Genomic DNA, 27,500 nt, shown 5'->3' on the forward strand with positions numbered 1-27,500 from the left:
AGATATAGAGAGAGCGAGCGAGAGAGAGAGAGAGCGAGATATAGAGACAGATAAAGGGAATACAATCAGACCGAGAGGATGTGAGACAGTTGACGTGATGAGAAAGAGAGGACAGACATAGATTAAGACATAGAGGACAAAGACAGGAACGCAATAAAAAGAAAAAAGGGCCAAAAAGTAAGAGCAACATAAAGATGCCCAGCAGCTCCCTGATCGCACAAGTAGCAGTAATAAGCCGGTTGTGCTCCCGGCTAAGCCATTTCCACTGCCAAATTACCCCATTTGGCAAATGATCAAGTGTGTGTGCGTGTGTGTGTGTGTGTGTGTGTGTGTGTGTGTGTGTGTGTGTGTGTGTGTGTGTGTGTGTGTGTGTGTGTGTGTGTGTGTGTGTGTGTGTGTGTGTGTGTGTGTGTGTGTGTGTGTGTGTGTGTGTGTGTGTGTGTGTGTGTGTGTGTGTGTGTGTGTGTGTGTGTGTGTGTGTGTGTGCGTGTGTGTGTGTGTGTGTGTGTGTGTGTGTGTGTGTGTGCGTGTCACTTTGTCCGCCTAGAAACCCCTGGCTCTAGTCTTCAGCGTGCGCTGGCCGCATTAAGATTACATTCTTATCAAAAGGAAATGGGAGTGAGTGCGTGCGAGGCGGTACAGAAGATAAAGTATCTCCCCAGCATCTCAGACAGAGTTTTTAACCTCCTTGTGGCCCTCGGATCTGATCTGGTTATGGCGGGCCGGGTTCAATCCTCTTGCAAGTCACTCTAGTCGGGCACTTGGAAGTTGCGACAGGCATGTGCACAGAAAAAGTCTAAAGTTGTGGATCCTGTGCCCCTCTGCCTTGCCATTGACCATGTTCACACGGTGGCCATTTTGCTCAGGTTGGGATTCCTTTCCAGCTTCAAGGTGGAATACCAACCTGAGCATGACACCGGGGAATATCATCACAGCGTGGCCGGCTGGCTGAGCTCCTCACCCCTGCCATGAGCGTAAACACGTACTACTATAGGGCAGCACATACAGTAACTATCTACTATCTCCTAATGAAACAAGTCATTTGAATAATATAAGCCTACTGTTCATTCATTACGCACGTACAGTAGACTATACAGTAAGCGCATGCGCATGTGTGTGTGTGTGTGTGTGTGTGTGTGTGCGTGTGTGCGTGTGTGTGTGTGTGTGTGTGTGTGTGTGTGTGTGTGTGTGTGTGTGTGTGTGTGTGTGTGTGTGTGTGTGTGCGTGTGTGCGCGTGCGTGCGCTGTGGTAGGTGACCAGGAGCATGCAACAAGACGGTATAAATATGCAATATTAATACAGTCTATTCCACTATATAGGTGTGCTGTATTATGACAATACATTTCAATCTGATCTAATTTTGATCACAGCTGCGATCATTTGGCAAGTTAAGACAACCTCTCCACGCGTTGGTGAATCCAGGGGTAATTGTCATTGGCTTTCTCTTACGACCTTCGAAGGACGTTGTCGTAAGAGAAATACTGTATAAGACAATGTTAGTGAATGACGCCCATTGACTCTGTTGTGGACTACATCAACTCCAACATTGACGGTGTCACCACCCTTAAACAGATTACTACATTGCCAGGGACAACCAGGAGGCACCCATCAAGGCTGTTCTCCCTGCTAACCCTCAACCCTTCACTCTCTCCCCCACAACATGTGTACCAAACTGAGCATGACTAATGCACATAATGCGGCTGGCCCTGATGACGGAGGTTGAGCGTGTCTCCAGCTTAAAATTCCTGGGGGTCCACATCCCACTCTTGGACCATCACCACATCTTGTCACTGGTCAAGAAAGCTCACCAGCACCTCTTCTTCCAAAGGAGACTGAGGAACGCCCACATGTCTACCTCAGATTATGGTGAACCTTTACCGGTGCACCATAGAAAGCATACTCACCAACTGCAACACAGTCTGGCACAGCAACTGCACTGCCTCAGACCAGAAAGCACTGCATAACATGGTGAAAACACATCACCGGTACATCACTCCCTGCAATTGAGTCTATCCATCACAAACGGTGTCTGAGGAAGGCACGCAACATTGTCAAGGACACCTCTCATCCCAATCATGGACTTTCTTTTACCCATGATTGAACATACCTGCATAATGTACATATCCCTTACTTACTCTTACTAGTTACACTGCTGGCCAGTACAAATCACTACCATAGTGTATTTATACATGTAGCACTATTACTCAGTAGTACTCATTTACACATTTTATATCCAGTTGAATCACCTGTACACATAGGCGGCGGGTATATATAGGCTAGGGGGGGCTATGCCTACCCAGAATATTATGCTCGGAATCTTGAAATGTATATAATATGTGCGCAGGCTGCTGGCTATTGTGTGTGTCTTGTGCTGCAGCCGGCTGGCCGAGGTGTCAACGACGAAGGTGTCAATCGGTGGCAGCGTTTAACATTCCAGGTACAGGCAGTAACCAATCACGCATAGGCTCAGGTTAAATAATGTAGCCAATCACATCATTCACATGATCATCCTGATCCTGCAGGCCGCAGTAAGCAACATCTGTGTTCTGAATTTCAGCCCGCCGATCGCTTTGTAGCGAACACCAGCGCACTATTTTGAGTCAAATTTCAAAAAGCTAAATACAGTATTTTTCCAAGGCATAAACAAAGTAATTTAGAAGCTGCACCGGGCTGGCCCTGGGCATAACTACGGATCACCTGAGGCTGTATGTTGTTTTATCTTGCCATACAGGGCTTGCTCTAAGAGGACGATGAGATGAGAGTCCGAGTTCATCAAATCGTGGAAACTTTTTAGAGCTACTGTATGTACATTGTTTTCAAAGCATGATTAGATCTAAATTACGAAAAACGTTCACTTCATTGCAACTTGTGATTCAAGTTGTGAACGGTCTTTCTCACCAAGACGAAACGTCGCATTTATCTGCATTAAGGTAAGACAATGGTTAATATATTATTGGATGCCTTCATTTGAACACTTAATTTGCACTATATGAAATGAGTGGGGCTCGCTGTAGTAGCCTAGTAGTGTGTGTGTGTATATGAAATCAGAACCTGGACAGCATCATTTGCGTGCAACCAAAAAAAAAGGAAACATTTTTCGCGCTCCGCACGAGGTCCATTCTAAAAATAGCCTTCCCTAATGTCAAGCTCACCCGCCGCCTATGCCTGTACATTGTATATTACTGTTACAGACGGTGTCCTTATGTGTATAATATATATATATGGGGGTTATGTATGTTATCTGTTGTGTGTGTGTGTATATACTGTAGGCATGTTTTGGTTGTTCTGTTTTTGTCTCCCTCCTGTGTAACATATCCCATTATCAGGTGTCTCCCAGTTGCAGCACCAGCAGCCAGCTGGTCAATCAGCAACTCACCCCAGTGCAACGGCAGGTGAAGCTGATCTGCAATCAACATCCACTCTCCCTTTATATATCCCATTTTGTGCAGTGTTAGTTAGCTCTTTTGGCTCATTGTGGTGGTGGGTGTCTCTCTGTGTCTTTGGTGATAATTCTCTGTCGTTTGGTATAGAGCAGTGGCTCTTCAGAGGTAAAAGCTCTGGTTTTTAGGTATATACTGTAGATCAGTGGCTCTTCAGAGGTAAAAGCTCTAGTTCTTAGGTACATTTGGTAGAGCTGGTGAAAGCTCTGATTCACTTCATTGTGTTTTGGTGTCCTTTAGTTTGCTGTACATTTCTGTATTAACCCTTTGTATATTTGTTTCCCTTGTGTCACCCAGCCTATGGTGATTGCTTTTCTTTGTATTCATATTTTGCTTCACACACAGGGACATTGAGGACAGGAAGATACCCTGGGGTCTACATTTTGCATCACATAGGTGACCTGATCTTAAAGACACCAGCTTTAGAGTGAGCACCGCCACATGTACTTTTGGGCGTTCAACCTGTAAAAGGGGGTGGATTTTCATTTCCTTTTACTATTTTATTTGGTGTCACTAGGTAGTCCTCCTTGCTCTCTGTGTTGCTGTGTTTTTGTTCATTTGTGAAATAAATACTAGTATTTTGAAAATTGTTTCATGGTTTTGTGTCACCCTCACCTAACGTGTCTGTGGCCTTGTGTTGCGTCCCCTTACTGGGGTGCGTAACAATTACGATTGTACTTTACTGTTATATTTACACTGTGGTTGGTTGCCAAATCTATTTTTGTTGTACTGTACTTGTGCTGTATAATGACAATACATTTGCGATTTTTTTGTATATAATGTTTCACTGTCAGAAAAAGCATCAAAAGATTTCTCAGCTATGAGAAGATTGGAAGATTGGAAGATCGGTTTCACAGCCATGGTTTTAGTCTAGTCCTGGACTAAATATTTTTCCTCAATACAGATCTCCATTGAAAGCAAGCACATTTGTAGTCCAGGACTAATCCATGTATTTGACCCTGGTCCGATATGACATACCGGTAATCCCATTTTTTTGCAAACTGTCATCCAAAGTGCGGTACCATTAACTCATACACTGCTATATGTCCGTGAGGTACCATTGGGAGCGGAATGTCTTATCCCGTTGTATCTTGTGTTAGTGCCATGCTCTTCCCATTGAGCTACACAGAGTCACATGTCCATAATCTGTACCACATCATCAGATCATTTGTGTCGGTTTAAAAGACATCCGCTAATCTTTAAGATCTGGAAAGCGTCTCTCTGTCATGTCTGGGATGTACGTAAAGCTAAGGAGGAGTAGGCTGGATTCACAAAGGCAGGAAAAAGATTTCACCACTTTGTGGTAGCTGATCCACTATTGGCTGAATGAACATGAGAAAAACAAACATGGAATATAATTTTCCCTGCTTAGACTGTAGTGAAAAGATTGCATCAAGGATAAAAAAAATAACATACAGTACTTCTGTATGTTTTTCTTATTCTGTTCAAATGCAATTGGTGGTTTGGAATATAAAGAGAGTGAAACAGAAAGATATGATCTGTGTGCCTTATTTTGACTGTGCAATGTTTCAACCATACGCCATGAATCCATAATCCTCCCGAATGAAAATGTACTTACAGATCTGATCTTCAGCTGCCAATAAAATACGGTCTCATTCTCTTAACACTGTCCTCTGACATCAGCTTAATTAGTGTGGGTGACCTGGCGAAGCCAGGTTGCCACCCACACTATAGTAATCTATACTCTTTTTATTAGTGTGGGTGACCTGGCGAAGCCAGGTTGCCACCCACATTATAGTAATCTATACTCTTTTTATTTCTTTATTATTATTCTTTATTCCGCCGATTTTGCAAACACAACTCCTGCCAGAGCGTTCACGCTCCCATACACGTGAAATCAAATCAAATCAAATCAAAATGACCGGCTTTCTCCAAGTCACAGCGCTATTGCTTTTCGGAAAGTTTCACGGCACCGTTTGGCTACGAATCGACTTTAAACAGGAACATTTCGGTCCCATTGGAAATTAATGGCAAGTTAGAGTGTAGGAGTTGAAATAATTTTGTTTCCACTACCTTGGGTAAATTGCGACACTGATCTAAATTTTGGATGTAGAAAAAAAAAAAAACATCAAAACGATGACACGGCTGTCGGCTCGCTCACAAAAGAAAAATAAATGGAATTGGACATTTCTATCTCAACTGATGACAATTTTTTTGAAGGTTCTCCTCCCCATAGACACCAATGTGTTCGCACTCTAGGAATAGGCTGGTTTTATCGCTTTTCCCCCCTTCTGTTCCGATCATCACCGCGGCCACAATTGTCGACGGAATGCCACAATATCGCACACAACCCTTCACCTACTCCTTGAAGTGCTCATGTGCGCTTCACAACGCTTCATCTCTTATCGTTTGCTTTTAATCATCCTGACAATGCAGTTGTACTTGTCATTGTACTCAGTAGGGATGTGCTCTTTCATTGGTCTATGTTGACCCATTGGACTCGGTAGGGATATCCTCTTTCATTGGTCGATGTTGACCACTCCCCCGATCCTTAGAACACGCCCCCTTATGCCACACCCCCTTAGTCCAGAACCATTTCAAAAACTCGGAAAAGTCCAAAACATTTTAAAAACTCGGAAAAGTCAAAAACCTTATGTATCTCTTGAACCGTTTGTCATCGAGACTTGCGGGTTGTGCCATTGGACTCGGTAGGTATATCCTCTTTCATTGGTTGATGTTGACCACTCCCCCAATCATTTGACCACGCCCCCTTATGCCACACCCCCTTAGTCCAGAACCATTTCAAAAACTCGGAAAAGTCCAAAACATTTTAAAAACTCGGAAAAGTCAAAAACATTTTAAATACTCGCAAAAGTCCGAAACATTTCAAAAACTCTGAAGTCTGTAACATTTCAAAAACTCTGAAAAGTCTGAACATTTTTTTAAACTTGGAAAAGTCCCAAAAAATATTTAAATGCGGAAAAGTCAGAAACATTTCTAAAACTCGGAAAAGTCAGAAATAGTTCTAAAACTCGGAAAAGTCTGAAAAATGTCAAAAACTTGAAAAATTCGATTTTTTTTTTAAAACACTGAAAAGTCAGAAACATTTCAAAAACTCGGAAAAGTCCGTAAAATTTAAAAAACTCTGAAAAGTCAGAACATTTAAAAAAATTCGGAAAAGTCAGAAAATTTAAAAAAAAATCTGAAAAAGTCAGAAACATTTCAAAAAGTCTGAAAAGTCAGAAACATTTCAAAAACTCGGAAAAGTCTCATTCCTGAGTTGTCATTTTAATACGTTTTTTTTGTTTGTTATAGAGACTCGCGAGAGACCCTCTCCCGTTGGCCGGCGGTGCACAGGCGTCACCCACACTTTCACAATTTCCCCCGTGCGGAATTGTCTAGTTTCACTTCTTACTGATCCACAGATGTATGTGGTTTTGTACATTTGTACATTGTATGGAAAACATACATCATCTTAAACATCTCTATGATCTCTGATTCTCTACTTAAAGATTAGCCTAGATCAGGGGTCTCAAACTCAATTTACCTGGGGGCCGCTGGAGGTAGAGTCTGGGTGAGGCTGGGCCGCATCAAATATTCCACAAAAAAAGGGTTTCAAGTATTCCAAAAATGTATTAATACATCAACAAACTACCCCTTTGCCTTATCATAAAACCTCAAAAACACCAGCAACTGAGCATTCTCAGTGGTGTCAGTGGACTCATCCACAGCTATGGAAATGCACTGTGCATTTTTTTTTATTCTATCACAGCCAGTATTTCAGTTATTCTGGTTGCTGTGCTATCTGAGGAGGATTTGCTTTTGTTTGCCTTCAAACATGGTCTCCATCACTTCAGCCATACATTATTTTATTATTTATGCATCAGAGAATGGCTTCTTGTGTTTAGCCAACACCCATGCCACTGAGTGAGCAGTGACACTTGGTTGCTTTTTATCGTTGTGACATAACTTTAACAATAATTCTGCTTGCAGCTTGATATGATGATTTCATTCCATTTATTTGTGTGGTTCTTAGTGCTGAAAGGTTGCATCAAAATAACTGTGTTTTGTTTCGTATTGGCGTTTCAAATTGCGTTTCAAATTGCCACTCTTCACAAGAGCTACCGTTTCTTGGCACATTGTGCTGGTTGGAGGGAGGATTAACGCATATTTTTCAGTCCATTCACCTTTGAATTGCATCGATTTTCACTGTTGACTTTTATTTTACTGGCCATCTTTGAACATGCCATATTTTTCTACTAGCTGCCTGCTGGTAAAAATGATGCTACTCGCTACAGTACCTGCAGATTAGACTACCTGTAAATGCGCTGTCAACTCTCGCTCTGACTCCGACCTGTTGAAAGACAACATGCATTCCGTGAAGACCCGACCTACTCTGCTCTGATTCGCAGACTGTGGGTGGGGGGGGGGATGCTGACGGGACGCTGAATATGATTGGACCAAAGCAGTAGACAGACACAGACAGTTGGAGCAGTGCAGAGGAGATAGCAGAGAATTTCGAGGATACCTGCTATACGCACTGATGACAGGATATATTTCCTTCTACTTGGTATCACTCCGGAATCACGTTTCAACCACTAACGTTGCTGCCATGAGCCTGCGATATGGTAGCCTACAAGTGATAAAATAAATAAAACGCCCAACTCGCGCAACGACTCGGCAACAAGTTGTGCGCGGCGGCGCGGGCCGCATTAACACTACACTTTGATGTCAAGTAGGGGGCCGCAAAATATCATCCAGCGGGCCGCAATTGGCCCGCGGGCCGCGAGTTTGAGACCCCTGGCCTAGATAGTGGTTCAGAATAAATGCAGTGGCAAAAACAAGAGCGAAGGCCAGAATTTCACTTAGTGTTCATCATTGAGGTGGAAAATGCTTCCGTTGTTTACAATGTAAAAAAAATATACATATATAAATAATAATAATAATAATAATAATAATAATAATAATAATAATAATAATAATAATAATAATAATAATAATAATAATAATAATAATAATAATAATAATAATAATAATAATAATAATAATAATAATAATAATAATAATAATAATAATAATAATAATAATAATAATAATAATAATAATAATAATAATAATAATAATAATAATAATAATAATAATAATAATAATAATAATATTGGATGGGGCGCTAGTTAGCAACGCATGGTGTAGTCGCACTTGGTCGGAGCTCCTCCAAACACTTGATAAATTACTAAAAAAGCTCTATAATCTCGAAAGAAAAACACAGCCAACTACCCTTTTTCAACAATTATAATGTCTAGGGCAAAGAGGGCCACTGAGAGGGCTGGGAAATGTGCTGCATTGGCAGAGGAAGAGGATACTACTATGCCGGAGGAGGTACAGGTGTCTAGAACAGGTGTGTAGAAAATGCATGCCACCACCATGAATGTTGCGCCTGACACCGGCGAGGACAACCCGTCACTTTCAAACATTCTATCAGTTATTAATAAGATGAACAGTGGCATGAACGAACGATTCGCCAAACTGGAGATATCTTTGACATCTGTCCAAACCTTATTACACCAAAATGTAGCCCGAGTTACTGAAGCAGAAAAAGGAATCACCAACCACGAAATTCGGATCTGCAATATTGAACAAAAATATGACAACCTGATGGCTGAGAACAAGAACTTAAAATCAAAGTTGGATGACCTAGAAGGGCACTCCAGAAGACAAAAATATCACGGCCTTCCCGGAAACACAGAGAAAGGCCACCCGACTCAGTTTGTAGCTGATTTTCTACCCAAACTACTCGGTGCCGATAACTTTCCCAGAGGTGTCAAAGTTGGCCGAGCACATCGAATTGGACAGTCTTCAAACACTCGGCCACGCACCATAATAGCCAGAATACATCATGACACTGACAAAATTGTGATCATGCGGCTATCCCGCAACATGTCCCCCCTGGCCTACAATGGCACACAGATCGGAATATATCCAGACTTCACCGCTGAAGTCACAAGCCAACGCCGATAATTCGATGCCGTAAGAAAGAAATTCCGAGATGCGAAAATCATCACGCCTGATCATCACACATGGATCCATAAAGACTACGTTTGAATCCCTACAGGAGGCAGAGCAGTATATCGATGGGATAGCTACTATGTCTACCTAACCATCATCACGGTTTATCCCTTCCTTTTTCCACTTTTTGATAAAACCAGCGGGGGGGGGGGGGGGGGGGGGGAATAGTAAATAAATACGAATACAAATAAATAAATTGTTCTCTTATAGACTATGCTTGACTTTTCCTCTTTAAATGCAGCTCTAGAACCGCAGCATAAACTAAGGCTGACTGAAGATAGCCTATTCTATTTTAAATTATTATTACAATACTTCTATTGTATTATTATATAAGCTTAATTTTCGTTGTCAAAGCATTCCCTCGAACGGACGGGTATGTCATATGTATGTATATATGTATGTATGTATGTATGTATGTATGTATGTATGTATGTATGTATGTATGTATGTATGTATGTATGTATGTATGTATGTATGTATGTATGTATGTATCCATATATGCATGTGTGTGTGTGTGTGTGTTTATATACATTTTATTGGAGTTTGAGCTGAAGCCTAAACAATATGTTTAGTTCTACCACCATGCACTCCTGTATTGCCCAGCAGCTTCACAAAGGTAATGCTTTTTTATTTGTTTAAATTCCTGCTTCGTTTGGGGAAGCGGGAGGATGGGGAGGTATGGGATGTGTTTATGTGTGTTATTGTGCGTATATATGTGTTTGAAATTGTTCATGATGTCCTATTTCACTCTATAAAGTCGGATCAGGTGCGAGGGGTGGCTATACTAATGCGCAAAAATATCCCATTCCAATATATATCTACCACAGCCGAAAGAGACCAAAAGACCAAAGCATTAGAAAAAGGCAAAAAGCCAAGACAAAACAGAGAATATACCTTCAGATATTAATGTAATAAGAGTAACACTGTGAACTTATATATCATCTTCATCATCCCTCAGACCCTTTAAGTAATCCAACACCGGTCCCCATGTCTTATCAAACACCTTTATCTGCCCTGTATTTTTTAATCTAAGCCTCTCTAAGTAGAGGGTCTCAACCAGCTCTCTCATCCACATTTCAAATGAGGGTGCTGCATCAGACTTCCAAAGTCTCACAATGAGCTTTTTAGCCAACACAGCACCTAGATATATCTGCCATTTTTCATAGGGAGGTGTAGTCTGACGTCACTGGTTGTTCCACCCATATAGGGATTTATTATTGGGAAAATTGATTATCGGCTATTGTAACAATTCTGCCGCATGAACATTGGCAAGCTTTCCATTTTTGCACAAAATGAGTTCCCTTCTACCACTAACATGATTGTTTAAGCATTTTTGGTTGAAACAAAGGTAGTTATAAGGTTGTTAATTTGTCGTAAAAAATAACTACATTTACCACTAGGCAGCCTGTTGTTCAGAACGCTATGCTATTGGTATGTTAGGCTGTCGCATTATCCCCGTCACGGGTCATAGTACCAAGCTAGCTAGCTAACCTTAACGTTACCCCACTAAATGCTATTACGTAGCATTATGTCTACTGTCGTGAACCATTTTAAATCGGGGCATGTAGAGGACTTTCGGGAACGAGTAAAATGTGCAGGTCCTCTTCTCAGACCTGTGGGGCAAACACTGCACACGCATCATGCCGATTAGCAAGCTAGCTAGCTACACATCATGGAATGTTGATACCACGATAGTAGCCCTTTTTGTGACTGTGATGCTCCATCCTCTCCTGCTTTAAATAATATTTATGAAATAATAATTATGAAACTCAAGTATGAATACAACACTATCCTTTCTAGTAAAATAAGTGTAATGCTATTAAAATGAAAGCACACACAATTTGAGTTAGCAGATAAACCAAGCTCATTATTGGCACGTCAGCTGAGAGGTACCCAGGCCAATGGAGCTATTCATAAAATGAAATCAAGCACTGGGTCCCTCATTACCAGACCAGAGGAAATTAACAAATGTTTTAAAGAATTTTATGAGAAGCTATACACCTCACAGAGCATTGCCAGCCAATCAGATATTAGCAGTTTCCTTTGCTCTCTACCACTCCCAAAACTGAGCGAAACCACACGTAATACACTGAATGCAGAAATATCATTGCAGGAATTGTTTACAGCAATCAAATGCTTCCCTATTGGTAAAGCTGCCGGCCCTGATGGTTTTTCTATAGAATTCTATAAAGAATATGTTGCATATGTTGCTCCCTTAATGTTGCAGATGTTTAAACATTCCATACAAACTGAATGCCTACCTGATTCTCTCTACACAGCTAATATATCTTTAATTTTGAAAAAAAGATAAAGAGGAAACGGACCCCTCCTCGTACCGCCCTATTGCCCTCCTTGGAAATGACTTAAAGGTGTTCACCAAAATATAAAAAAGATATAAACACAGCTATTTTGGCCCTTGATGCACAAAAAGCTTTTGACCAAGTTGAGTAGAACTATATTCAGTCTGTGATAGACGAGTTTGGTTTGGGCAGGGACTTTGCTTTGTGGGTTGCAATGCTATACTCTCACCCCACTGCATCAGTCCTGACCAACTCCAATAAATCACCACCCTTTGCCCTTCACACACCAAGGCTGCCCATTATCTCCTTTACTATTTGCCATTGCAATCAAACCCCTCGCCATTAGCATTAGAAACCACCCTTCCATTACACCTGTGAAACTAGGTGGAATTGAGCACTACATTTCTTTATACGCAGCTGATGTGATTGTTTACCTGTCACGCCCGCCTTTATTAGACCTTGTTGAAATATTTGGCAGACTCTCTGGATACACTATAAACTGGCAAAATAGTGAATTTATGCCACTTACTGACGGCCTGAATTCAGGATTCCTCCCTCCAGAACCTGCCCTTTAGAATTACAGATACAATTTACTATCTTGGAGTTGTTATTCCTATGAATCACAAACTCCTGTATAAATTAAACTAGAACCAATGTTAGAGACATTTAAATGTAATGTAGAGCAATGGAGAATTCTCCCATTGTCTATGATAGGCCGTATTAATGCAATACAATTTTGTTTTTATATCTGTTCCAGAACCTGCCAATTATTTTAACAAAAGCATATTTTAAGACCCTTGACACTCTTATTATGCCTTTCATTTGGGGATACAAAACACACCGTATTTAAAAAATTACCTGTGCAAGCCTACGAATATGGGAGGCCTTGCCTTACCCATGTTTCAACACTACTACTGGGCAGCCAATGCAAGAGCTCTGGTCTACTGGCAGGACGCATACCCTGATGAGACCACCACTAGCACCCCTGCATGGCTAGCCATAGAACAGAATGCTAGCAGTATCTATCTCCCAGCACTTCTCTTTGTAACAAAAAGGTCCCTTGGGGCCGCTATAAGAGACAACTTTATGATAAAGTTGAAAATATGGTACCAGATAAGAACATTTCCAGATACGTCGGTCTGTACTCTCATCTGTCATAACCATGCTTTCCCCCCTTCACAATCAGACCACATTTATTTCAAATGGAAGGAAAAAGGAATAGTCTCTATAGAAAACCTTTACATAGATGGTCATTTTGCCTCATTTCCCCAACTCCAGCATAAATATGAGCTCATTTCTTTCGATATTTACAAATTAGGAACTATGTTTGTTTAAATATTCCAAATTTTGAAACGTATACACCAATTGCTGTGATATATTCCCTCATGACTACAGACCCCAATACCAAAGGCCTGATATCCAAGTTTGTAGACTCATTTACAGAACACTATATTCCATCTACACACAATGCTTGAGGGAGTCCTGGGAGAGATATATTCAGGTGGATATTCCAATAGACACCTGGGATGAGGGCCTCCGCAGTATCCACTCTTGTTCTATTAATTCCAGACCTCAGTTCATTCAATTTAAGGTGACACATATACTTCATTATTCTTGTACAAAATCGCACTCAATATACCCCTCAGTCTCACCACTCTGTACCAGATGTAAATCTGCTGAGGGCTCACTGGGTCACCTCTTCTGGTTTTGCCCGAAGCTCCATAGGTGTTCCAATGCTACTCAAACACCCATGACTTTCCCCCAGACCCAATAGTGGCTATTTTTGGCTGGTCACATAATATGACAACACTCAATTACTCTGAGATACAGACTATACAATATGGCATGGTAATTGCAAAGAAATGCATTTTAATGCTATGGAACAAAGAAATGGTACCACTTTTCCAAACCTGGTTGACATAACTCATTAATATGCTACACATGGAGAGAATACGCTATGGGAACGCAGGGCAACCCAGCAAGTTTAAAGACATTTGGCAACCTTTTCTTGACTATCTATCTTAAAACTAACAAACGACTAGATACATACTGTAGATATCTAAAACAATGTGAACTTATAGAGCACTGTTTTTGTTTGTTTTTGCTATGTGTTTGTTGTGTGGTGTTTCTTCCCTCGGCGCATTGCTCTAAAGGCATCAACTAAAGCAGGGGTGGGCAATTATTTTTCCCAGGGGGCCGAATGAGCAACTGAAAATATGTTGGAGGGCCGGGCCAAAATTCCAAACTCAATTATGCATAATATACATTTTATTTCTATATAAAAAGGAGTAAATGGCATTGTTTTGACCCCTGGTAAGAGTGTATGTTATTATTTGGCAATTAAAAGGTGAGGTTAGCTTTAAAAAATATCATTTATTCAAATAGAATTTATTTCCAAAATGATAAACAAAATGTGAAACATTAATAACAAAGGGCATTTTGAGTTTCATATACTATTGAAACAAGGATTTTCTTAGCTTTCTAAAGACATCACATCATCTTATAGCAAAAATAAACAAGACATGTCACTGAACTGTGTAAAGAAAAGTGTCCCAGTTGTGTAGCCTTTTTTTACTTTACATGCCTATATTAAACATTTAATGTTTTCAGAACTGTGCAAAAAAAAGAAAAAAATATCAAGTGTCCCATTTCACTTGTTATATTTCCACATTTTAGTGTTCTTCAGTTCTTTTTTTTTCATTCAGTGTGAGAAATCCAGTCTCTGTTGAGCTTTAACAAGTCCATCAAAGTCAGGTTGCATGTCTGAGGTGGAGATGCGAAGCACAGTTGCCAGATGTTCATCAGTGAGAGAGGATCTGTACCTGGACTGGTAAACATCATGACTGAGAATGTCTGTTCACATATGTAGGTGGATCCAAAGAGAACCAACATCTTCTGAGCATGTCTCCTCATGTTGGAAAGTTCTCCTCCTTGAGAGCAGAGTAGAACTCTAGCAGTGATGCTGACTTAAAGTGCTCTTTCAGTAGTGAATCAGACTGCAGGTCAATGAGTTCAAGCTGAACAACTATCAACACTGCAGGTAAAGGGAGAGGAAACCAGCTGCATTTCATCCTCAACCTTTTTGAAATCTTGAAAATGCCTTGAAAATTCATCATGCAGTGCTCCCAACATGGATTAGTACCTGTGCCGGTGATCAGCTAATGGTTTGACTTCTTTCAGGGTTTTCATGTGATTGAGATTGTTGCTGCCTAGTTGCCTTGAAATGAATTGCAACTTTGTCATGAAGGCTTTCACATGGCTATGCATTTCATGAGCAAAAATGCCCTTGGCCTGCAGTTGTGTGTTCAGTAGGGATGGGTACCGTTCACATTTGAACCGATACGGTACCGGTACCTGTGAATCGATACCGGTACCCAACGGTACCTTTTTTCTGTACTTTAGTCTCAAAAAATTGTATCTACCTACCTCAGTTGTGGGAAAAAAAATCCAAACTTCAAATAACCACACTTTCGACCGTTTTCGGCTTGCCCCGACTGCTTTGTTGTTGAATCAAGTCAAATACTAGGTAAACGTATATTGTGCATGTGAACGTTGACATGAAAAAAAAGAAAAGAAAAAAGAAATATATTAAAAAGAAAAATATTATTATCATGTAATCTTTCGCGGGCCGGTCAGAATCATCCCACGAGCAGTATCCGGCCCGCGGGCCGTACAATGCCCAGGTCTGAACTAAAGAGACTATTGATGGCCTGATGGTATTTTGTACAAAAACTATAACTGGACTATGGACTGAATGGCAACTGTGAAGCTGTCCTTTACACAGATCAATGTAACAAAAACGGTCTATTATAGATATATATTCTCAATCTCTGATTTGATGTGTCTATGTCTAACACTGGTAAGAGATACACATGAGTGACTGGTTGTCTTAATAATAATTATGTTTTTTTTGGGAGGGGGGGGGGGGTATATATATTTTTATTTTTATATTTGTTGTCGTGATGTTTTGATTTTGTCTGTCATGTCTGCTTTGTTTGTATCTGTTAAAACATTGAATACAAATAATATCAAGATAATAATAATAATAATAATAATAATAATAATAATAATAATAATAATAATAATAATAATAATAATAATAATAATAATAATAATAATAATAATAATAATAATAATAATAATAATAATAATAATAATAATAATAATAATAATAATAATAATTGTAACTGAGGGGTTACAAAACCCTGACTGTATTAAAGATTGTGATAGATTAAACCACTGCTAGTTATGTACTTTAATTACTGGCCAGACAGTACATCAAATATAGATGGTGAACACCCACAAGAACACGGCATTGACACAGAAATAGTATTTGAGGGTAATTTATTATTATTAGGCAACGTTAGGTTACAGAATGAGAATTAGGGTTGCGCTTGTATGGCGAAGAATATACGTAAAGTCAGTCAAGAGCATGAGTCACTAAGAATAGCAGGAATCCTACGATGGGTCTAAGTTGACACCACCTGTCGTATAGTAGCAACTATATAGGGCAACACTGGTACCGACTGGAGACAATGGGTTCCCTCCGGGGGTGTAAGGCCTGGAGGGTAGAGGAATGTTCGGGTACTCCGTCTGATTCAATGAGGAATAAAGAGACTCCAGGTACAGGAGTCGGTCCTTGTAAACTCCCTTGATCAGCAGCAAAGTAATAAAGCCAGCCCCGTCCACGAGGCCGACCCGAGTTGTAATCCTCACGAGGTTGAATCCCAAACGATAGTGGAAATCAACAATGCTCTTCTCCGGGTACCACGTTCCAAATCAATATAATCCAACCAGGAATGGTTCTGCAATCGCCGACGCCGATTCTCCTGTGTACATGTCCAACGGTTCTCCGCCTAGGACTCCTCGGGTGTGGGCGACGTATTTAGGCCACACAGCCTGGTTAAGTACACTAGCTAAAGACACGATGAACCGCTGGGTAATGCTACACACGAATGAACTGTGGCCGCACGATATACAATAAATGAACGACTATTTACTTCACATTAGATTAAGTCGAACTCAACGTTACTTCATTAAACTCTGACACTTTTACCATTATATTCGCACGCGGTTCTCAATGCTCTGTTTAGACGCAAGGTTGCTCACTTCACTGTTTTACCGAACTGCTGCTGTTCACACCTGCGCCGTATTTATACTTAAGTGAATATCTAGTCCCAACCTCAGTCCTTGTATGGTATTACTACGCTGACTCCGGGCATGTTCTGACATGCCTGCAGTTGTCTTTGAACTTGCCGTTGGGGCAAGTTGGAGCGAATATTACTCTGGTTTAAACGCAGGTAAAGGGATATTCCGTGTATATATATAAATAATATACAAAGTATATCAAACAATAAAGGTAGATTCTCAGTTTAATCTGGCCCTTCACAATAATAATAATAATAATAATAATAATAATAATAATAATAATAATAATAATAATAATAATAATAATAACAACAACAACAACAACAACAACAACAACAACAGCAACAACAACAACGACAACGACAACGACAACAATAATAATAATAATAATAATAATAATAATAATAATAATAATAATAATAATAATAATAATAATAATAATAATAATAATAATAATAATAATAATAATAATACTAATACTAATACTAATAATAATAATAATAATAATAATAATAATAATAATAATAATAATAATAATAATAATAATAATAATAATAATAATAATAATAATTCAAGATTCAAGATTCAAGATTGTTTATTGTTATATGCACAGTTAAACGACAGTTTGCCATACAATGAAAATCTTACTTTGCTAGTCCACCCTTCACAAAAATCACACAGTACTTAACTTAAAACATATTTAAATACAAGTGAGTGCTAGAAACTAAGGTAAAATAGATACAAAAATATATATTGTTATATAATAATAATAACATTAAATGCATCATCTGCTATGCTAGTGCTTCAGCCTATTCCTTTTTTCGGTCATTGAGTTTGAATTTTGTGTGTGAGCTTACTTTGAATATGTACATTTGTGATTTTAAATTTTTTTCTTTTCCTTTTGAAAGTCCACACATGTGTGTTTTTGATTTATCTGTAAACAAAGACCGAAAATAAAACTATTCATCATCATCTTCATTCATGTGTCGGTTCTATGCTAATTTTATATGCACTGTGATTTTAAGAGAACTATCTTATCACACTTTTTACTTCTTACTGATGCACTGCTCTGTTGCATGTTAAATACCCTGTTGTATGTCCGTTATATTTGATAATTTTTTTACTATTTTTAAACTGAATCATTTTAAACTATTTTTATTATTTGTATTACTGAATGAAACTGTAAATAGAGAGCATATTGGGATGCTAGATCCTAATGTGAAACACTGTGATTTACCATACCTTGCTACCTGTCTTTTTTATGCTCGCTTATGCCTGTATTCTTTACTGTACTTTGAACTGCAACCTCTTGTGAGGTTTTGCCCGCTGCTCACCAACTTTCTCTGTCTTCTTTAAGCCTACTGTTAGGAATTCCCTACTCACTCTCTCTAGCCCCCACCCTCTCGTTCTTTACTCTCAGTGGCCACACCTGTTCGATTATCAATTACCTCTCGCACCTGTGGTGGCAGGCTAATTAGTTCCCCTGTGGGCTTTAAATACCAGGGCGCTTCCCCTCGTTTCGGCGTGGGGTCGTGTTGTATACTTGCCGAGTCATATTCTCTAAACATCTAGACTCTTTCGGGAGATCCTCTGTCTGCCTATGCTGTTCCATTCTCCGGCGTCGAGATGTTTGCTCCAGCCTTCACCAGCTGTCGCCGTTGCCTGTGGGGGAGACTGGTCTGCGCTCCCTGTACTTCCACGGGAGGCACCCCAGCGTTCCACTGCAGACCCCCGCGCAGCTGTTCGTCCTGACGCATCTCCTAGACCTTCGAGCTTGGCACGCTCTCCCGACCAGCGCGCAGACGCGCATCTCCTAGACCTTCGAGCTTGGCACGCTCTCCCGACCAGCGCGCAGACGCGCATCTCCTAGACCTTCGAGCTTGGCACGCTCTCCCGACCAGCGCGCAGACGCGCATCTCCTAGACCTTCGAGCTTGGCACGCTCTCCCGACCAGCGCGCAGACGCGCATCTCCTAGACCTTCGAGCTTGGCACGCTCTCCCGACCAGCGCGCAGACGCGCATCTCCTAGACCTTCGGGCTTGGCACGCTCTCCAGTCACCAGCGCGCAACGCGCATCTGCAAGGGCTTGGCACGCTCTCCAGTCACCAGCGCGCAACGCGCATCTTCAAGGGCTTGGCACGCTCTCCAGTCTCCAGCGCGCAACGCGCATCTTCCAAGGATCCTCGTGCTTGGCACGCTCTCCAGTCTCCAGCGCGCAATGCGCATCTTCCAAGGATCCTCGTGCTTGGCACACTCCTCCTCGCAGACGCACCCCGAGGCGTCTCTCGGTTCCGACGTGCACACCAAGGTGTGGCGCGCCACTCTGTTCCTCGGCTCCGACAGCGGCTACCCGGTGGACGACACCCTCGCCACCGCCGCTGTTCCAGCACCCTGTTCCTCGGCTCCGACAGCGGCTACCCGGTGGACGACACCCTCGCCACCGCCGCTGTTCCAGCACCCTGTTCCTCGGCTCCGACAGCGGCTACCCGGTGGACGACACCCTCGCCACCGCCGCTGTTCCAGCACCCTGTTCCTCGGCTCCGACAGCGGCTACCCGGTGGACGACACCCTCGCCACCGCCGCTGTTCCAGCACCCTGTTCCTCGGCTCCGACAGCGGCTACCCGGTGGACGACACCCTCGCCACCGCCGCTGTTCCAGCACCCTGTTCCTCGGCTCCGACAGCGGCTACCCGGTGGACGACAACCTCGCCACCGCCGCTGTTCCAGCACTCTGTTCCTTGGCTCCAACAGCGGCTACCCGGTTGACGACACCCTCGCCACCGCCGCTGTTCCAGCACTCTGTTCCTCGGCTCGGACAGCCAGCTACCCGGTGGCGACACCCTCGCCGCCGCTGCTGTTCCTGCACCATTACGCATACGCCTGGGTGAGTTTGATTGTGATGTCACTCACCCAGCGTAATGCCTCTTGCCCCCGTCCCGCTGCGTTTCCTGTACCATTACGCATACGCCAGGGTGAGTTTTGATTGTGATGTCACTCACCCAGCGTAATGCCTCTTGCCCCCGTCCCGCTGCGTTTCCTGTACCATTACGCATACGCCTGGGTGAGTTTTGATTGTGATGTCACTCACCCAGCGTAATGCCTCTTGCCCCCGTCCCGCTGCGTTTCCTGTACCATTACGCATACGCCTGGGTGAGTTTTGATTGTGATGTCACTCACCCAGCGTAATGCCTCTTGCCCCCGTCCCGCTGCGTTTCCTGTACCATTACGCATACGCCTGGGTGAGTTTTGATTGTGATGTCACTCACCCAGCGTAATGCCTCTTGCCCTCGTCCCGCTGCTGTTCCTGTACCATTACGCATACGCTTGGGTGAGTTTTGATTGTTAGTCACTCACCCAGCGTAATGCCTCCTTTTTGTTTCTCACTTAGTTAGTAGTTTGGACATTTCATCTCCCACTCTGTTTTTGTTCTCACTTAGATAGTATTTTTGGACATTACATCTCCCCCTGTGTGTTTGTCACACGAAGATATTATTACTTTTTTACTTTGTTTATTTGGACTGTTCTGCATCTGCTCTGTTTGTTCCCTTTGAATATTAACCCTCTCCTCTGTTCTGCAGAGCGGCCCAGATGTTTTCCCACCAGTCCTCCCAGTCCTCCCTGTCCCCAGCCCGCCTCCGCGGGCCTCAGTCCCCTCTGTCCCTAGTCCTCCCCTTTCTAGTTCCACCTAGTTCCTGGTCCCAAGTCCTCCCCTTCTAGTTCCACCTAGTTCCTTGTCCCTAGTTCTCCTAGTCCCCAGTTCTCCTGTTCCCTAGCTCTCCTTGTCCCGACATCTCCTAGTCTCTAGTTCCTCTGTTCCTTTAACCTTCCCCTAGCGTTCCTTTAATGTTTCCCCTAGCGTTCATTAACCTTCCCTTAGTGTTCCCTTTTCCTGCCCGCCTCTTAAAGGCACTTTACCTTCCCCTCTTGTGTTATTCCAGTGTTTTGTGTTTTCTCCCTTAAAGGGACAGTGCCCTTTTTCCCTGTTCTCAATAAATATCTGTTTCTTGGCAAACCATCATACCTGTCTTGTGTTGTGCGATTGGGGTCGGTTACAAACCATAACACCTCTGTATGAAAAGTGCTATACAAATAAAGTTATTATTATTATTATTATTATTATTATTATTATTATTATTATTATTATTATTATTATTATTATTATTATTATTATTATTATTATTATTATTATTATTATTATTATTATTATTATTATTATTATTATTATTATTATTATTATTATTATTATTATTATTATTATTATTATTATTATTATTATCATCTGATATGCATCTGAATCAAACACATACATATTTTGTTACAGATTGTTGTTTATAATCCAATCTGGTAGACGTCTAACTGCTCACAGATGTACAGTATATTCCCTTCCAAGCTGGCATCATGAATCGTTAATATCTATGATATTCACTGTCTAATGTACTTTAAGCAAAAAAATAACCCTAATGTTAACATCCCAACATGTCATGTTCAGTTAATGTCGGGCATGAGTTTCATGTGCTGCTGTGTAACACAAGCTGTAATCATGACTTTCATTTTCAATTGTGTGAAGAAAATGAAAGTCACAGAGAGAAAATGATACAGCACATTATTGATGCCCTGGAAACAAAGCAGTGAAAGAAAACAACAGCATATCTCTAATTGATCAACTGAAAGCTGACATCATATCCTTCATGTATAGACCTTGTTTCCACAAGACCTGATGCCAGTCAGATCAGTGCACCCTCACGGAAAACCATTTAAATGTTACCATGCTACGCTCATTGTATAAATGATTTACTATGGTACCACCATGGTACCAAGTCAAGTCAAGTCAAGAGTTTTATTTGTCACGGCATACACGCATACAGTGAAATGCGGGAGGTCATGCCCACAGTGATTGCGCAATAATACAAGTAATAAGAATATGAATGAGAATAAGACATTTGTGCAATAATACAAGTAATAAGAATAAGACATAACAGGTATAATGTACATAAAGTTTACAAAAAGGATGGTAAGACATGCTAAGGTCCTGCGATACAATGTTAGCTACAGATGAGGCACTGGGTCTTATGTACACTACTATACAATGCTATACTATACAATCTACAGTTATACTATTATATCCTTATGCTATCTTGCTATATCCATCTATTTACTAAACAAGAACCACTCCTGTTCTTTTTTATTTTTTAAAGTGACCTTTCATTGTGTAAAGTGACCGTTGAGTGTGAGCGTGTGCAGCATGTGTGTGTGTTCATGCTAAAGTGACTGTTAGTGTGTGAGCGTATACAGTGTGTGTGTTGTGTGTGTGCTCATGTGTGCTTGTGTGGGAGAGTTCAGTGTTCAAGACTCTGATTTCCTGGGGGAAGAAGCTGAGCCGAAGTCTATCTGTCCTAGTTGCTGGTGTGCACAGGCGTTTGCCTGACCGCAGCAGCTTGAACATGCTGTTGTTGGGGTCGTGAGGGTCTTTCATTATTCTGCAGGCTCTGGATTTGCACATCTTGTTATATAAGACATGCAGGGGTGGTAGTGCAATACATGTAGTATGCTCAGCTGAGTGCACCACTCTATGTAGGGCCTTCTTGTCATGTGCCTTGCTGTTTCCATACCAGGCAGTGATGTTTCCAGTCAATATGCTCTCTACATCTCCGGAGTAGAAGGACTGGAGTATCTTCCCCGATACTCTGAACTTCCTTAACTGTCTCAGGTGGTAGAGGCGCTGCTTCGCCTTCTTTACGAATGAGTCTATGTGTGTTGTCCATGTCAGGTCTTCTGAGATGTGGACCCCCAGGTACTTAAAGCTGCTCACCCTGTCCACGGTAGCCCTGTTTATCCACAGTGGTGTGTGTGTGTCCTGCTGTGTTCTCCTAAAATCCACGATCAGCTCATTGGTTTTACCAATGTTCAGGAGCAGGCTGTTGTCCTGACACCAGTGTGCCAGTGCATCAACCTCCTCCCGGTAGGCCTTCTCGTCGTTGTCAGCGATCAGCCCCACCACCACTGTGTCGTCCGCAAACGTCACTATGGAGTTGGAGCTGAACTTGGCCACACAGTCATGTGTGTATAGTGAATACAGCAGGGGGCTCAGAACACAGCCCTGGGGGGACCCGATACTCAGGGTGATGGTGTTGGAGATCTGACCCCCCACCCAGACCGCCTGAGGCCACTCACTCAGAAAGTCCAGTATCCAGGCACTCAGAGTGGAGCTCAGACCCAGCTCGATCAGCTTGTCCACCAGTCTGGTGGGGACTATGGTGTTGAACGCTGAGCTATAGTCAATGAACAACAGTCTCACATAGCCCCCCTTCTGGCAGTCTAGGTGAGAGAGGGTACTGTGTAGCACCTGAGAGACCGCATCGTCAGTGGACCTTTTTGGCCTGTATGCAATTTGCAAAGGATCCATATCACTGGGTAGGGAGGCACAAATGTAATCCTTAACCAGCCTCTCAAAACATTGCATGACCACAGAGGTGAGTGCCACCGGTCTTTAGTCATTAAGACCTGCTGGGGAGGATTTCTTTGGTACCGGGATTATAGTGGACACCTTGAAGCAGGCAGGGACCACGGACTCAGCCAGGGATATATTGAATATGGTGAACACTGGGGCTAGCTGGTTAGCACAGGACTTAAGTATCCGTCATGTTATCCCATCTGAGCCAGCTGCTTTTCTGGTGTTCACCCGCATAAATGCTCTTCTCACACTGTGTTCCGTTACTGAGAGAGTGCCCCCCCCCCCCCCCCCCCCGCAGATGTCCCCCCCACAGACCTCACAAACAACAATACCTTGAGCAAATCACAGATTGGCTTCCTACCAAATCACCGTACAACAGACCACATTCTAACGCTCAGCACCCTAATCGACAACCAAATAAATAAAAATAAAAGCAAAGTATACTCCTGTTTCGTTGACTTCCAAAAAGCATTTGACTCAATTTGGCACGAGTGTCTGCTGTACAAGCTGTTAGATAGTCGCATTGGAGGGAAAACCTACAACCTCATAAAGTCAATGTACACCAACAACACATGTGCTGTGAGGATTGAGGAAAAACACACAGACGTCTTTCCTCAACGCTGTGGGGTTAGACAGGGGTGCAGTTTGAGTCCAACCCTCTTCAACATATACATAAATGAACTGGCAAAAACATTGGAACAAACTGCAGCACCTGTCATCCCCCTAGCAAACACAGAAGTCAAATGCCTACTGTTTCCAGATTGATTGATTGATTGATTGAAACGTTTATTAACAGATTGCAGAATGGGTACAGTACAGTACAGCTCAATACATACAATTGTTAAGGGGATGCAGACCAGAGAAAGACTTTCGTCTTGTTTACATCAGGGTCCCCCATTTTCAATTCATCATTACATATATGACATACATGACATACAGATAGACAGTACTGCTACATCTATACATTTATGACATATCAGATTTGCAAATACAGTACTGTTTGTGATACAAAAGTGTCCAGAAAAGGAGTGTATATACATTTGGCGTAGAAACTGTACATTGGAGGAGGTTGGATGGGTGGGGTGGGGTTGGGTGGGTTGGGTGAGGGCTGTACATTGGAGGTGGGGGGGGGGGGGGGTTGGGTAGGGGACACACACACATTTTACACTGTACATTGGAATACTGACAAAGCCTTACTTGGTCATTTACTGTAGGACATTTGTAGGGGCCAGTTTCGAATTGCAGTCTCACGTAGGTGTTTTTTGAGAGTGTTTTTGAAAGTGGGTAGTGATTCACATTCCTTTACAGCTTTAGGTAGGGCGTTCCACATTGATGTGGCATAATTGTGAAACGTGCCGTAGCGCTCCTGGACTCGGGTAGTGCCATAACGCTGGTTCAGCCCCATTTGGCACACTGCGACGCAGAGGCTCCGCAAGTGTCAGTGTCCTGTGTGCACGGGGACACAAAGTTGTATCCTACAGCGCCGATCACCCTGACAACCACCAAGGGGGTCTGCTCGATGACAGCCGGCGTCATACCTAACCTGCCGGTAGCGCTGCTGATTGGTCGAGACTGCCCCCTGTATCGCCAGCTGTGCTCAGCCGTCATCTCCCCGCGCACCCCACCCTCTACGGGCAAACCGAGGAAGAAGAAAGGGTTACGTCAGCCGAAGGTGTGTGCTCTGAACGTAACGGGGAGTGAGACTGAGACGGCCTCAGATGTAGGTGACGACGCGCCGGAACCCCTGGATATACCGGGGAGTGAGACAGAGACGGCATCAGGTGTGGGTGACGACGCGCCAGCGCCCCAAGCGGGCCCCGGGACGGATAACAGTGACGAGGACCCCTTTGCGGAGTTCCCCCAGGCGGACGAGGTGGGGAGGGACCTGGCGGGTCAGTTCGGAATGGCCCAGCTGGAAGACCCAAACCTAACGCAGGCCCGGGCGAATATCAAGACCATAGATGGAAATCCCGTGGAGGGGGTGAGTAACCTGCCATATCCTCACTTTGCAATAAAAAGACAATTGCTGTACCAAGTTGTAAAAAAGAATGATGAGGTTAGGGATCTATTGCTGGTACCGAAGTTCTTTATTCCCACTGTACTCCAGCTGGCGCATTCACATATCCTCGGAGCGCACCTGGGCGTGGACAAAACCATGGAGCGCATAAGGGCGCGTTTCCATTGGCCGGGCATGAAGAGAGCGGTAGAGGACTATTGCCGGAGCTGCCCAGAGTGTCAACGCGCAGCACCAAAGGTACAATATAAAAGTCCTCTGATCCCGCTGCCCATCATTGAGACCCCATTCTCAAGAATTGCCCTCGACGTAGTGGGCCCTCTAGTTAAATCGTCCCGAGGCCACCAGTATATACTGGTAATCATAGATTATGCTACCCGTTACCCCGAAGCCATCCCGTTACGCACGGTGACGGCCAAAATTGTGGCACGGGAGCTCTTTCATTTGTTTAGTCGGGTGGGAATTGCCGACTCTATTCTCACGGATCAGGGCTCGTGCTTTATGTCGCGGGTCATGAAAGAAATGTGCAAACTAATGAAAGTGGAACAGCTACGAACCTCCATATACCATCCACAGACGGATGGACTGTGCGAGCGCTTTAACAAGACCCTGAAAAGCATGCTAAGGAAGGTGATGGAGAAGGATGGGAAGAATTGGGATCAGTTGTTGCCCTTTCTGATGTTCTCTGTGCGTGAGGTCCCACAGGCCTCCACTGGCTTCTCGCCATTTGAGCTGCTCTACGCCCGCAAGCCGCGGGGTCTCCTGGACATCGCAAAGGAGATTTGGGAGGAACAGCCGTCGCCCCACCGGTCTCTCATAGAGCATGTGCAGGTAATGAGAGACAGGATGAAGGCGCTCTGGCCAGTGGTGAGAGAACACATGCAACAGGCCCAAGCCGCACAGAAGCGCATTTATGACCGGGGCGCACAGCCACGGGAGTTTAATGTGGGGGACCGAGTCCTAGTACTGGTACCGACAGCAGAGTGCAAATTCCTAGCCAAATGGCAGGGACCCTACGACATAATCGAGAAAGTGGGTCCCGTCAACTACAAGGTCCACCAGCCCGACCGTAGGAAGCATCGACAGTTATACCATGTTAACCTGTTGAAGAAATGGCATGCCCGGGATGTGTTGCTCTCGCCCCCCCCTCTTCCCCCTTTTGCGCAGCAGGTGGCAGAGGCGGCCGATGTTCCCATCGGGGAACAGTTGTCCCCGACCCAACGGCAGGAGCTTCGGGAGCTGGTCCAACAGAACCGGGACGTGTTCTCGGCCACGCCGGGCCGCACCACATTGGCCCAGCACCACATCATTACCAGCCCGGGAGACAAGGTAAAGCTGAAGCCCTATCGTATCCCAGAGGCAAAAAGAGAGGCAGTCAGAAGAGAAGTGCGGGTCATGCTGGAGATGGGAGTAATTGAGGAGTCTCATAGCGGGTGGTCCAGTCCTATTGTTTTAGTGCCAAAACCCGACTCAACAACCAGGTTCTGTAATGATTTCAGGAAGCTTAATGAAATTTCAAAGTTTGACGCCTATCCCATGCCTAGAGTGGATGAGCTCATTGACAGACTGGGCCTGGCCAGATTTATCACGACACTAGACCTAACGAAGGGTTATTGGCAAGTCCCTCTGGCCCCCGCCTCAAGGGAGAAGACGGCTTTCTCCACCCCAGATGGGCTGTTCCATTATAAAGTTCTCCCGTTTGGCCTGCATGGGGCGCCATCTACCTTTCAGAGGCTGATGGACAGAGTACTACGGCCCCATCGGGAGTATGCAGCCGCATATCTCGATGACATTATCATCCACTCGTCAGATTGGGACACCCACCTCCAAAAGGTGAGAGCGGTGTTGGGGGCCCTCCGGGAGGCGGGTCTCACCGCCAACCCAAAGAAATGCAGGCTGGGATTAGAAGAGGCAGAGTACCTGGGGTTCACAATAGGCCGGGGCAATGTGAAACCGCAGAAGAGGAAGATTGATGCAATAAGGGAGTGGCCTCGCCCTTTAACCAAGAAGCAGGTCAGGACATTTAATGGGCTAGCGAGCTATTATAGGAGGTTTATCCCTAACTTTGCTGCTCGCGCTGCTCCCCTCACAGATCTGACCCAGGCGCGGCGGCCGTTCAC

At 43.4% G+C, this 27,500-nt stretch overlaps 1 protein-coding gene across 1 annotated transcript in view; it reads right to left on the reverse strand.

Moving 5' to 3' along the window:
- brinp2 (bone morphogenetic protein/retinoic acid inducible neural-specific 2) overlaps nucleotides 1-27,500 on the reverse strand; it is a gene marked incomplete at its 3' end in the record, with an annotated part of 430,343 nt that overhangs the window by 286,303 nt on the left and 116,540 nt on the right.

The sequence above is a fragment of the Notolepis coatsorum genome (assembly GCF_963971535.1).
Source record: "Notolepis coatsorum genome assembly, chromosome: 13".
Lineage (NCBI taxonomy): Eukaryota > Metazoa > Chordata > Actinopteri > Aulopiformes > Paralepididae > Notolepis > Notolepis coatsorum.